Consider the following 14,561-nt stretch of genomic DNA (forward strand, 5'->3'; position numbering starts at 1 on the left):
GGAGCATCAGGGAGGTCAGAAAAATAGCTCTTTTACAGTCAACCACTAATGCCCTGCCTTATAAAGTGGGTGTTACTAGCGTATACACAAAATCGCTGCATGACTACTCATAGACAAGGTTAATCTGTCGTACATCCTCCACAGGACTCATCACACACACTTGCTGTGTTTTTCAAATGCATGTCTATCGCACCAGTGATGCGTTTTAACATCGTTTCCATAAGCCACAGAAATCTCCAGTCAGCTTCAAAAGAGGTCCGTCCACAAGGTGCAAGTGAAAAAAAAAATCAGCTTGAAATGTCTGAACACTTGCAACGTTTTATAATCTAAGAAAATTCTTTTGGGAATGACTGTGCCAAGTGCTGCAGAGCCTAAGAGATTACAGGCCTACGTATGAATAAAAATAATTAGTGTAAATGTAATAAACTCACGAAGATCCTTTAAAACACCAAGAAAATTATTGGGGATGGATCATCCAAAGCTGTGAGAATTGCCATATCAAATTCCAATTATAGGTGCACACCTTGAGAGATTATATACAGAAAACAAAGCCTTTTGTCTGTGAAAACGACGTGCCTAGCGATTAATAAGCTTAAATCGTTTTATGTGGTCATGAGAATAAACTGTGCACAGTCAATCAGCTATTAAGAGATATGTAAGAACATATACGCTCATCCTAAGTTGTTCCCTAGAGGGACCCAGTACCTGAAAGTGTGAAAGCATTACAAAGTGAACGAACAATGACATCAAATAATCAGTGTGCCGCTTAATGCAATATGTAAGCGCGCAATAGCCCACGAGAACCTTTCATTACGGGTCAGGAAAACGGACCTCCAACAGAAACTGGGAAGGAAGTAAGGTAACCGTGTGTTGACTCACAGCAAGTCTACTCTTATATTCATGTATATTTTCATTGTGAGCTGCAGTACGTTATAAAAGATCCGCTAAATTATTCAAGGAAATCGCGATCTTACGATATAGGCCTAGATATTTCTTTCTGATAAAAGAAAAAAAAAAAAATACATACAAGTAGCTAGGCTAGGATGATATGTCACATAACATTACCGATGCATGCTGATGATTGTATGCAAAAAGACAATACTGACTTACGTTTCCAAAGTTTGCATAGCAGGTTAGCATTCAGTGTCGCCTTCCAAGCTGTGAAGCGGTTCCTGAATCGAAAATACTATTGGGGAGGGTGGGTAATGACAAGAAAAGTAAGCAATTACATGGAAATAGATGTCAAAAACCACTAGCGATTTGCCCGAAAGAAAGAAACTATGTCGCGGGACTCTGAAACTTTGCCAAAAAACGTAATGAAAAGTAATAAACAGACGTTCATATTCCCAATAATACAAAAGTGTCACCACTGCGCTCGGCTGTTCACATAAGCCCTAGTGAGCTCCAGCAAGAGCGCCCAGAAAACTGTTTAGGTTAGAAGATTCCATACACCCCGATCACTCTGACTTATGAAAAGAGTTTTGAATAAGTAACAACGTTCTCTGTATTATAGAAAAATATTAAGAAACAAAAAATAATCTACGTGTAGACGGTTTTACCATTTAGTTGAGTTTAAACAAAACTCCTGCTCAAACAAAAAAAAAACAAAACAAAAAAAGAACAAAACCAAAACCCCCCCTTTTATGTTAACAAACATCGAAGCCCGTGCATAAACACATTATAACAATGTTCCTCGTCTGTAACATATGTTGTCTTATTACCTAAGCATCCCTAACTTATGCACAGCGTTTTGTCGCTGTCCTTATGAAAAGTACATGCCTGTATACACTATACCCCCCTTGCAGCACACGCCCCGTAACTATCGTAATGCAAAAAACAACAAATAAGTGAAAATATGTTACTGGTGCGGTTTACGTTACAAATTATTTTATACTACTATTATTTTAATGTATTAGCCTATTTTAAAACTTGTCCAGGAAACATAATAACTAGGATCCTCACACCCATAGAGCATCGCACTTGAACGCCTCGACGGATTAGCTTACCCCGGCTGGTAATTCCGTGTTTGTGATATTTAGCCCCATCGGAATTCGCGCACGTTCTTGACTATCATCGTATGCAACCCCATTCAGGGCAACCTAGTAAAAACAAATCTAAGGGCTCTGTAAAGTAATTCGTGGAAGCGTCGTAACAGTGGAACACTATCACTTTACCCAAGCCACATACACAGGGAACAGTTGCGACGAAAGAAGAAACACAGAGAGGATGGCCCAGGCGACCGAACGTGAGCCTAACCCCGCATCCAATGCGGAGCCTACCAACCCCGCACCGACACAAACCCCCCGAGAGGCAGTTATCGGCGGAGCATGCCATGGTCACTTGCCCTTGTCAATCAACGTACAACGCGTCCCCCGCCCCAGATGGTCCAAGGCCTTGTTGAGAACTGGCGGGCGCACACCGCATTAGTTGGGGTCTAGAGTTGTTGTGCAGTCGCCCGCCCGAGGCGGATACGCGAGTCAAGCTCTGCCCTATTTCAGCACTCAGGTTGTCGAAAAATATAGAGTGAAAAGGTGTCGAAGGCGAGACTCCTACTACTCACCGCGCGCACACACAAAAAAAGAACCATGCTTCCCTAAAAGGCCCATGAGTGACACTGCCAGGATCGGGTCAGATCGTGCCAGTTGTCGGCGTTAGTTGCCACGGACAGCACTGATCCGTAACTCAACCGGGAAAAATTCCCCAGTAAGGTCTTTTGACATCGGCTGCTTCCCGTCAGCGTGTGCTTATGGTGTTGCCGATATGGGTCTGCCTAGTGTTAGAGGCCCTAGTATAGGCACGGCTGCAGTCCATGGAGCGTATGCTGCTCCGCTTCGCTATAGGTTGTAGCCGCCGCACTGACAAGAGGACGCCGAGATAACCGTTTTCCGAATCGAAAGATGCCTGCTCCGTGCAGCCTTATAGATAGGGACCAGCCACCCGTCCCCCATGGCACAGAGCGTTCGCCTACTGATTATTTGTGATGTGCATGCAGAATTAAAAAACCGTTGCCTTTCTAAATCATCTACGTTTTGAATGCAGCCATTTGAAATAGTTTCTGCATGCGGGTACGGGCGCTTCCGTGTTCCTTGTTTTGTCATTTTAAAAACGTTGAGCTCAGACGACAGCAGTCTGGGAGGGGGATTGGGTCCCCGCATCTCTTTGTTTTAGTTTTTGCACATTTTGTGCATGTATCTTTTGGAATGCATGCTTGCTCAAACGAGAGGGGTTTCTGATCTGAAAATAAATAGTAATAAATTTCAGTTAATATTTAAAATCAGGTATTGTTGTTGTTGCTTTACGATAAGAATGAACTATTGTCTTTGGATAGTACATTACTTTTTACTATAGAGCAGTTTAAGTTTAAAACATAGAGGAGTGTGACACAGTACTGATTTCTTGAATTTATCCTCACCAGCCATATAATGCCTTTTTTTATTAATTTTTGGTTTTATTAACTTAATATTGTATTCTCTCTGTTTTATTGCAGGTTAGCTTTGTATGTTTATATGAGTATCTGTTACACATTGGTGCTCAGAAGTCAGCGCGCGATCTTTCCTGTCAGAAGTAAGCCCCGACCCCAATCTCAGTGGAGGACCATACTTTTGTTTTTTTTTTTACAGACAACGCACTTTTGTAAACATTAAAATTTAAAAAATGTATTTCAGGTCTATGCACTCATAGACTGCATTTAAAAATATATATATTTGATAAATTTTATTGGTCCATTATTAGATGCCGATGGGGGAAAAGAATATCACGCTGGGAGACCCTCCTGGGTTCCTGCATTCCTGGTGGTGGTGAGTATTTTGAGTGTATTTTGTCTTTTTATAATATTAAAAGGAATAGTTGACCCATTTTTTAAACCATATGTTTATGCAAGAAACAGACTGAAATTTATGTTATTCAGTGAAAATGTGGTGGATAGACCACACAGCTGTTAAATTTGTATGGTTCATTGTTATTGCAAATGTTTGTTTGGTTGTTTTCCATTGAAGCAAAACGTGTAGAGGTTTTAAATGACACGAAAATGAGTAAATGATGCAATCATTTTTGCAAGAAAACCATGGGCACATGCAGGCTTATTGACCACTTGTTTTCTTTACCCAGTGTCTTTTGGGACCTCTACTGTGCAGCTCCTGAGAGGAGAGACACATGCGAACATTTCAAGCGAGGCCAAGGGCTTTCCATGACTATGTGAGTACAGAAACACACAGACTGTTTCCATAATGTATGTCAGATTAGAGGACAAAATTGCATTTCATGTGCCTGTGAATTCTTGCAGACTCTGGAAGAGTCGTCTGGGGTGGTTTGGTAAGTAAGGAAGTGTGTACAGTGTCGGGTGTGAAGGATGTATAATCACCAATACAATAGCAGTGATGTCAGCAGGGTTTCCATGGAATCATCACTGTTTCTAGACAAAGATGGTACGTGTCTCAGACGATCAGCTTTTTCATGTACATGATGTTCGGGGTGATTGGAAATTTTACGGTCTGCATCTTCACAAAGATTGAAGCCAGGACAGCTCTTATTATTGATAAAATATTTCACCAAAATTTGTGTTATGTGGCACTTTTTAAAATGTCAGACCCAGCATGTGACCCTGGACCATCAAAACCATTCATAAGCGTCATTTGTAAAAAAAATGGGGAGATTTATCCAGTACATCATCTGAAAGCTGAATAAATAAGCTTTCCATTGATGTATGGCTTGTTAGGATAGGACACATAGTTGGAATCTGGAGGGTGCCAAAAAAATTCAAAATATTGAGAACATTTTTAAGTTGTTCAAATGAAGTTCTTTGCAATGCATATTACTAATCAAAAATTAAGTTTTGATATATTTACGGTTGGAGATTTGCAAAATATCGTCATGGAACATGATCCTTTATTTAATATCCTATATTATTTTTGACATTAAAAGAAAAAATTATAATTTTGACCCCATACAATGTTGATTGTTTGGCTTTTGCTACAATATACCCATGCTATTTTTATGACTGATTTTGTGGTTCAGGGTAACAAATGGATTTGTAGGCAGAAGCCCTTTACAGTGGCATGAAGTTACTAACAAATCAAATAAAAATAATTTTTAGGCAAGCCAAGTCCTAGTTTTCCATGAAATGCAAATTGTAGCATCTCTCATTTCTATGCATTTTCCCAACAGCTTATATAGGAATGATGCAACTCTTAGGCCAGAATCTCCAGTTTTAGCTTCCTACCAATAATATATGGCTGGACATCGCTGATGTCTAGCCGCAAGCTTTAGTGAGTGGGCCACAGGTCAGAGGTCTATGCAGCGAGTCTAAAAATCAAACCCTTGCTCCTCTGTCTAGACATCCTAATCTGAAAAGATGCTGCCATAAGGGAAATATGAAACATTATCTGCCATGTGAAAATTAGCTGCATGTTCAGCGTGGCTGGATCTTCAGGAGTGTTATAGGGGCATTATGTTTTGAAGTCATCGTGTGATCGCCGCAGTCTCCTGCCTTTTGTGCCCAGCTGTGGTCGGGGACCGTGGCGTCAGGTCTGTGCTCTCTATTCTCCAGAGGGTGGGGGAGGAGGCTGCGCCCTCTTTAAACAGTGGCCATGTTGTCTTCATGCTGTGTCAGGGGAAACACTCCTCCTCGGGCTGCGGTGGGGGATGGAGAGTGATTGATGGCTGTCATGGAGCCCGTCGGTAGGCAGATTGAAAAGGAGGGAAGAGACAGATGGAACGAGGAGCATGGAAGCGAACTTGGAGAGTGAGGGAAGGACGAGCTGTGTGGAGCAGGACTGTGTTGGATTTGTTTTGTTGTTTCAGGGCATTTTGGTGATATAATGATGTTAGATTGCCGAAGGAGGGCTGTCATCAGGGTAGGGCAACCAGGAACCTTTCCCTGGCTTAACTTGGAGGATTTTCCTTGGTTATGAGAAATTTTAGCTAATCCTAAGGTGACCATGAAAATGACATTCCCACCCATTTCACTTAATTAATATGATTTTCCAAGTGAAATAAGATGCTCAGCAAGAGGAGGAAGGGTGAAAATTGATTTTGTCCATTGAGAATTGATTGGATCATGAAAAGTAGGCGTTCTTTTCCAGAATTTTTTGTTGAATTGCTCACCCTTCGAAACAGGAAATGGCAGCCTTGGTGAGGTCAGCCAAAATAGAAAAGTCATTTTGGAAATGGATCAAATCAATGAATTTTACTACAAACTTTAGGTTTCTCCTTGGAATAACATGCACTGCAGTGCTATTTATTAATATTTTGAAGTGGGGTTTTATTTTCAGTATTATTTTTAATTTTAAGTTTTAGTATTTTTTATGATGGTACGTTTATGATGTTTCTTATTAGTAATAAACCTATTCCTCTTAAGGAAATATTACATATTGAAATCATTTTACAATTTAATTTCATGTAATACTTATATTTTTATTTTAGCTTTTTGCAATTAGCAATGACTTTTGTTCCCTTTTTTTTAGTAAACCATAACACTGATAAGGTTTGAATGATATGTTTAGAAATATCTATTGTGTCTATTAAGAATGTGATTAGGATCGACCTTTATATCGATGGCCCTTGAACTGTGAACTTGAATAGTCTGAATGAAAAGCGTAGCTGCTCCAATTGTTGTGGATCAGTCTCGGTCTGACTCTTCCATCCCATTGGCCGGTTTTCTGATCTGTGTTGTTCTATCAGGGTCAGCTGCTCTTCTTTCTACCTCTACCTCCTTCCTGTGGTATTTTCACAGTGCTTCTCTGAAAAGCCTTGCTCGGTTAACTCAGGCTGCAGTGTGACAGGCAGCAGACCACACTGTGCTTTTTTCCACTGCCATTATATGCATGATCAAATCCCTGTGTGTGCTTTTGAAACCTAGTTCTTTCCTCTTGGTTTTGTAGACCTTAAAAAATTTGATTTTACACCAGTCAGTTGTGGCTATGCCATTGGCTTTATTGCTTGCTGTTAGAGCACAGATTTATGAGTGATAGAATGCATTAAGCTACATTTCTACTTGTGGAATAAATCTGTTTTTCCTAGGGAAAAAATCTCTGTACATAAGATATACAGGTGTCCCCCCTCCCCCCCCATCTAATCTGTCCTGATCTTTTGTTTTTTCTTAACGATTTGTGCCCACAGAGTGCCGCAGCAGCCCCCAGTCCTGTTCTTGGGAACATGCCACCAGGAGATGGCATGCCAGGTGGACCCATGCCCCCTGGATTCTTCCAGGTTAGATCATCACCCTCTTTCTAAAACCTCATGTCTTGTGAGATATTTTTAAGGTGTCACAGATCCAAACCCTGCATAGACTATTAGTCAAACGTTTGGTCACAGTGAATTAATGTTTCTCTTGATTTTAAAAAGCTGTTTATACAAATGTATTATTATTTTTGTTATTATTACATGTATGTGTATATATTATAATGAGCCTTAAACTGCCTACATGCCTAATAAGTGCTCAAGTACATGCATAAAGCTTGCCACAGCGCAACGCAGAAGTAATGGTTATGAATGTGTCAGGGAAAAACAGTAAGGAGGCTGCATTAACATTTTAATAATTCAGTGATAAACAAGTGCTTTCTTTGTTTCGGTTTAAGAGATGAAGTCGGCGACACTGACTTGTCATCGTCCCGCAAAAGTGGATGCGCCTGTGTGTTTCATACGGATTGCATAATCTGAGAATATTTGTTTTCCGTTTGAATTGGTTCATTTGAAAGTAGACATTTCACTCTCTATAGTTATATATTTTTAATGTCTGTAAGGCAAAGATATACACGACTTTTGTTGCTCAAGTTCACAGAGGCTGAGATGGCAGAAAGCGCATCCAGTATGCTTTTTATTATTTTAAACACAAGCAAGTTTTGTCGTTTTGTTGTTGTGAGCAACACAAATAAATGTGGAGTCTTTACAGATCTCTTATCTGTATGACCAAAATGATAGAGTATTTTAAGAATATGTGAGCGCACCGGAGCCTGCATCTGTGCTGAAGTGGAGCGCTAATATTCAGCTTCCACACTCCACACAGACACTTGAAACAGTGCACATTTCTCTAGGTTAACATTAGATTGAGTGGAAATGTGAAGCACAATTCATATTTCAGAAGGCGGGACTTCATTTGGTACATGAACTATTTCAGCCGTTCATGCCAGACTGGCGAGTGAGGTGTTGTAATAATTTAAAATATGTAAAAAATAATGTGTTTTTTGAACAACCTAGTATGAGAGCCTGTTCTAGTACACCCTCAAAACAAAATCAAGACCTTGTAAAAGAGCATAATAGGACCCCTTTAAGTAAAAACAGGGAATGATGGGGCAGATCTCACTACTCAGTGTTGGCTCCAGTATTGCCTTTCTCTATTCAAATTCTGTTGCTTCTGTTGAATTCTTCATAAATGTTTATTTGTGTTCACTCATTGATTCATTGTTTAATTTGTCCAAGTGCTTTTGCTCTTTCAGTGTGAGTTTATCTGTTCAGCTGTTCCAGTCACTTATGATTCTCAATGCGTTCTGTGGTGTTGTTCTCTTTCCAGCTCTTTAATGACTCTCTACTCTCTTTTTTTCTTTCTTGTCCTCTCTCCATTGCCCTTTTTATCACTTGCCACCATTCCCTTGCTTGGGCTCTCTCGCTCCTGCTCTCCTCTCATGTGGTCTCTTCACTTTCTTAGGGCCCCTCCCGCTCCCAGGCCTCCCCTCACGCTCCTCCTCCCCCTAACAGCATGATGGGACCCCCCACGGCCAGGTAGCGGCTCCCTGTCTATTCACGGGCTATTTCATTTGACTGATTCTGCCCTCTGTATTGTTCTCTCTCGCCGTCTTCCTGTTAGCCTGCTCTGCTGAGCTGTGGGTTCCCCTGACTGTGTTCTCCGAGGCGGCATCTTTGCAACTTCATTAGTTCAGACAAAAATGTCATTGTTACAGTTTTCTGACCAGTTTGATTTGTGTTGCACGCCTTTCATGTCACCTACCTCGCTTTGGTGGTCGGGACCACGACCCCCCATCAGAATGGGCAACCAGGTTGAAGTTCATCAATGTGGCCGTCTTGATTGTCAGGCTTTTGTAGCTTTAATTAAAATGTCCAATAAAAAAAAATTAATATCAAAATAGATGGTTAAAATGTGGTACCGACACTTTTTTCCAGCCCCCAAGGTGGAGTTTTCCAGCCCACCCCAGCCAATGCTCCCAAACATGGATCCCAGACTACAGGGTGAGCATGAGTTATGAGTATATTTAAGTTAACATATTTTAAAGCTGCAGATGACCTAAACTTATTTGACTTCTCCTTTCCCCATCTCAAGGGCCGATGCAGAGGATGAATGTTCCTAGAGGAATGGGTCCCATGGGCCCCGGCCCCCAGAGTTTCGGAGGAGGGATGAGACCGCCACACACCTCAATGGGCCCTGGCATGCCAGGAGTGAAACATGTAGACCTTTTGTGACAATAGTGTTTGGGGTCATTAAGAATTCAATAAAATTAATGTCTTTAATCAACAAGGACACATTAAATTTGAGTAAAGACATTTATAATGTTACAGAAGTTTTTTTTTTCCAGCAAATGCTGTTTTTTTTTTTTTTTTATTTTTTATTGATTAATGAATAATGTATAATGTTTATAAATAATAAACAGCACAACTGTTTTGTTGAAGTGATAATATCTTGATCACCAAATTTGCATATTAAAATGATTTCTGAAGGATCATGTGACTCTGAAAACTGGAGTCATGGCTGCTGAAAATTCAGCTTTGACATCACTGGAGCAAATTACATTTTAAAGTGTCGTTTCTTCTGTTGTAATATTTTAGGTTGTAATAATATTTCTGTTTTTTTAATAAAAAAAGCAGCCTTGGTGAGCATAAGAGAATTCTTAAAAATATTACCAACTCCAAATTTGTGAACAGTAGTTAATGATGTAAATGACTGATTAAATGGAAACTGAATACTCGTCCACATTATTTTGTGTTTTGTAGGGGGCCTGGAAATGGCAGACCACCATGGCCAAATCCAAATGCCAACAATGTAATATATTCTAATTTGAAGTATTTTATAACTGTAATTACATTTATTTCTGTAATAAAATACTACATTCCCAAACATAATTCCTTTTGTTTTCGTTTAGATGCCATATTTCCTCACCATCTCCTGGTTACTGGTGCTTATGGGGTAACAAAAAAAAATCTACTCATCTACTGCACATTTGATTACTATAATAATTCATAAAGACTTTGGAGTATTACTTTAAAGCTGTAATCCATTTGTTCCTCCAGGGTGAGGAGGGAGTAGGGGATCACCTGGAATTGTCCCTAGTCCAGCAGGTCTGTTTGCCACACATTCAGTTCAGAAAACACTGTAAATCAGCTGAGAGATCTTTCATATCCTTCTCAACTGGATATTAGTTGAACTCTGATTTCAATAGATGTCAGAATTACCCCAGACTTTGCCTAAAGCAGAATATTGATTGTTTAACTGATCATGCAGAGATTTCCATCCCATTAATGAAACCTCTCTCACCCTCAGACTCCAACAACTCCAGTGAAAACCTGTACACCATGATCAACTCAGGAGGTGGAGGTCGCAACAGTGTAAGAGACAGACCTGCTGACTCATTTCTCAGAGGCACACCATTTAGAAATTGCTTAGTGTAGTACATTAGCGCAGCAGAAGTGTGCCCTTGGCTGTGTTCATGTTACCCTTTTTTCATCATTACTGTCTGATGAACAGAACATGTCAGAATAATTTTAATTTTTTTTTTCGCTGGTTTTTGTCCAGTTTCCCATAGGCCCAGGCTCTGAGGGCCCCCTAGGGGCCATGGCGGAGGAATGGACCCGATGCATATGAAACGGAGGTAAAGCTACTGTAAAAACACATGGTTATATTTAAAAATAAAAACTTAAATCTATTTTGAAACTTTTTTTTTTAATCTTTATATTGCATTTATAGGTTCAGGAGATCTGGATGGACTTCCAAAGGTGATTATAATCTTTCTAATAGTATTTGAAGACCACCAATGTTATATTTTGTTGGAGTCAGAATTGGATGTATTTCAAGAATATTTAATAGAATTCTGCAGGAGTGGGTCCTAAAACATGGAAATGAGTAAGCATTTTTGCACTTCCGGTTCCATCCTGAAGTCAGTGGGGTTTTTGTGTTAAAGGGGTCATATGATGCTTTTTTTAAAGATCATTATTTTGTGTATGTGGTGTAACAGAATATGTTGACATGCTTTTAATGTTCAAAAAACACATTACTTTTCAAATACTGTTCATTATTGTGAGCCTCTCTTCTATGCCCCGCCTCTCTCAAATGTGTCATTTTTTCTATAAAAAAAGTCCCTCCTTCTGACAAGCACAGTCTGCTTTGATTGTCCAACGGACTCATAGTGCATAATGATTGGATGAACACCCCAAGCACTCGTTGGAAATGTAACGCCCCTTTCCATAATCCCGAGCTTCATCTTTCAAAATAAATGTAAAGACAGTTAAAAATGTCCTTAGTTTTACCATCAGTTCAAGGCCCGAAACGGTAACAGAGTCGCGTGACAGACCCAGTGATGATGCTCGTATGTGTTTTGCAGTACACAAGCCACTGAACGGTTAAGACAGCTGACTCCAAAGTGTGGCCCTCTCTCTCTCTCACACACACACACGCACACACACGATGCGCAAAACTCTGCATTTGAACAGTCAGTAGCAAATACTTCAATAACAAAACATACTTACAGTAGCTGATTCAGAAGCGCCAGAATGTTGTAGCAAAGTCAGAATTACCTCCTCTCCTAGGTTCATGAAACGGTCGTCCATAAAATGCGTTGCTGTTCTGTTGTAAGTAATCTATGAAGCTTCCTAAATGCATCTACTTTCAGAAGGCCAAATAAAGTGCTTTTGTACTTTCGCCTCGATACACACCAACATCACCCTGATATGGATGCTTCAACACTAACTGCGATAGCTGAAACCATGCCTTCTTTCTTTGCGTATACATTTGGGCGGCATTACGCAAATATTTCCACATAGTGATGTAGATATTTGGGGGCGTTAGAACGAGCCGTTTTAGGAGGCGTGGCAGAGTCTTAACTTTGATAAAGAATATCTCTTTGGATTTGAGACTTTAGTCTTTGCAACTTTACAGATCTTCTTTATGCACCAAGAGCTTGTAACACTCCAAAGAGAAAGAAAAAATTGAACTACAGAGGTTGACTTTTTTATTCAGATTTTACAGCTTGTTGTGTTTGTACTCGCACTCTTACAAACTATTCTAACTCAAACTTGTAGATTTTAGAAAATAAGATCGAAGAGTTTTCAGAAACCTAGTGGTGTTGATGTTGAAGCTAATGGAAAATTGTTTTGGAACTAGGGTGATGGTAACTTCCAGGTTGGCCAAAAATAGATAAATACGTCATCCCTGCAAACAGTCTTATTCACTTTATCCTATATGAGAAGTTTCCAACTAAGTTTCACATCTCATCATCAGAATTCTCCTAACAACATGAGTGGCATGAGCAATCCACCCGGGACCCCGAGGGATGAAGATGTAGGAGGCAGCTACCTTCACTCCTTCCAGAATGAGAATGTAAGATTCAGCAACTTTTACATGCCTTTATGTTATATATTATGACAGGGTTTCCCAAACTGGGGTTTGTGAGTGGATGGAAAGCTAATAATTAAATCATGAAAATTTTAAATGGTTTTTTTTTAAAAAAAAATATTTGATCAGAAGAATAAAACCCCTACTAAAGTGTATCAACTTAAAAACATAGTCTCAAATCTGTATTTCAAAAGAAGTTTGGGGATTATAGATGTTTTTAAAACTGCTAGCTAGCTATGAAGCTTAACAATGTGCCATTACGAACTTGTTTGTTTCTTTCGGTCTTTACAGCAGTACTCTCCTTCCATGACCATGAGCGTCTGATGCCAGTCTGTTTGCTCCATTCTGGAAACTCACAGTTTGGCCATCGATGACATAGACAGAGTACATGGACAGGAAATGGAATTGGGTGGGACTGCCCTGCGTCCTCACAAGTGGTCTCATGCAATATCAAAAATGATTTTTTGTTGTTACTTCGTTTCTTTCTTTTTTTTAAATGGCTAGCAAATCTTTTTCTCCTCTATTACGATCAGAAGATCTAAATGTGACTCAGTGCTCCTGGATTTTTAGTTTTCTTGTTCCCTCAGAGGCCATCTCTCATTAAGAAGAAAAGTATGGTTACTGCTGACATAATCGCTGGATGTGTGTACATTTTGTGCCGAAGAGGAATAATCGCAGTTCGCTCTCTCTCTCGAAATCCGACATCCACGTCCAACTTCAGCATGGTTTACACGTACGAAACTTCCTCCGATTTTTTAACACTGAACTCTCATACGTGGCCTTGAATTCTGTGAATATTTTATTGCCTTTCGATGACCTGTTTTTATTTTTCTCCAGCGAAACGCATCAAGTGGTGAGAGAATTCAGTCTTTTCTGAATGGGAAAGACTCCCAGTTGTATTTTACTTGTGCACTGTCATTTTTGTCTTCAAGCATTATAAGCAGCTGCTTTTAAGGAATAACTGCATTGACGGGTCCTGTCGTGAAGAGGACTTTTTTTTTTTTTTTCTGCACTGATTTCAAGTTCTTTTATTTTTCTGAAATTTAACTGCTGTCCTCAATCTTTGGTGAAGACTGAATGATACGCTGATCCTCTCAGATGCTGACCCCGACAAACATACTACCTATGAGACCTTCTCAGAGCTCCTCAGGCGGGTGACTGGATTACGTGTCTGGATGGGTCCATAGATAACCCATATCATGTTTTCTTTTTTTATATATATGTAAATCCCTCCCATGTGCCTCTTGTTTTAGCTCTGAAATGGTTTGATGTTGGTTTAAAGGCGTCGTCCTGTTGCTTTTGTAAGCCAGACTCTAGTGTGTTTGGATTTGTTTTGTATTAGGTTTCGTTTGAGCGACATCAAAGTCATACTACAGTTAGAATGGTATCTTCTTCTATTTATACAGACACTTGGACATAGTTTTACATTTTAGTAGTTGTTTCGCACTGCTTTTGTTAGCTTGTGCATCATACTTTTAACTGTGGGCTGAATGGGCTTGTTTATATATTGACTACTAAATTATTTGGCTCCTTTGAGGATTTTTGTCTTATGTTTTTCAGTCATTTATACTAATTCAAGCAGGAAAGCAGCGTTTCAGCCTACCTTCAGTTTCCATCAAATCACTTTTTAAGAGAAAAGGGAAAGCTCAGTGTGAAATGATTTTAACTTTGGAAAATGATGTAAAGCTGTTGATGTTCCCCGACTTCTTTAGGGCAGCATCTCTCCAGAGGGCCGAGATCCAGCCAATTGATTTCCATGTAAATCATTCTCTTTGAATCAGTGAACCAGTTTCAATGTAATATAAAGTTGTTCCCAAATTGTCTCAAGCCTCTGTCTGTTTTCACTCATGGCACAATGCATGTAATGTTTTTAGTAGGCAGAGCGTGTAGTAAGAACCCATTGACAAAGCTCTTCGCTCTCCTCTTCTGCGAAACGTCCAGCAGGATCATAGTGGACACGGCTCAAATGGGCTGCAAGGGTGTCATGCACAACCTGCGAGGCTCAAGT

The 14,561-nt window shown here is 39.8% G+C and overlaps 4 long non-coding RNA genes across 4 annotated transcripts; all 4 read left to right on the forward strand.

Annotated features, from left to right (window-relative positions):
* Positions 1-3,741: 3,741 nt before the first annotated feature.
* LOC122138130 lies at positions 3,742-7,213 on the forward strand. Its single transcript, XR_006155333.1, has 3 exons — positions 3,742-3,797; positions 4,108-4,194; positions 7,117-7,213. It is a non-coding gene; the product is annotated as an uncharacterized LOC122138130 (long non-coding RNA).
* Positions 7,214-9,115: 1,902 nt separating this feature from the next.
* On the forward strand, positions 9,116-9,957 carry LOC122138125. Its single transcript, XR_006155327.1, has 3 exons — positions 9,116-9,180; positions 9,272-9,396; positions 9,940-9,957. It is a non-coding gene; the product is annotated as an uncharacterized LOC122138125 (long non-coding RNA).
* Positions 9,958-10,252: 295 nt separating this feature from the next.
* Positions 10,253-10,777, forward strand: LOC122138127. Its single transcript, XR_006155330.1, has 3 exons — positions 10,253-10,284; positions 10,487-10,551; positions 10,739-10,777. It is a non-coding gene; the product is annotated as an uncharacterized LOC122138127 (long non-coding RNA).
* A 92-nt stretch (positions 10,778-10,869) lies between these two features.
* LOC122138124 lies at positions 10,870-12,883 on the forward strand. The gene is made up of 3 exons (XR_006155326.1): positions 10,870-10,938; positions 12,440-12,538; positions 12,845-12,883. It is a non-coding gene; the product is annotated as an uncharacterized LOC122138124 (long non-coding RNA).
* Positions 12,884-14,561: the final 1,678 nt, after the last annotated feature.

Source organism: Cyprinus carpio, chromosome B8, assembly GCF_018340385.1.
Source record: "Cyprinus carpio isolate SPL01 chromosome B8, ASM1834038v1, whole genome shotgun sequence".
Taxonomy (NCBI): domain Eukaryota; kingdom Metazoa; phylum Chordata; class Actinopteri; order Cypriniformes; family Cyprinidae; genus Cyprinus; species Cyprinus carpio.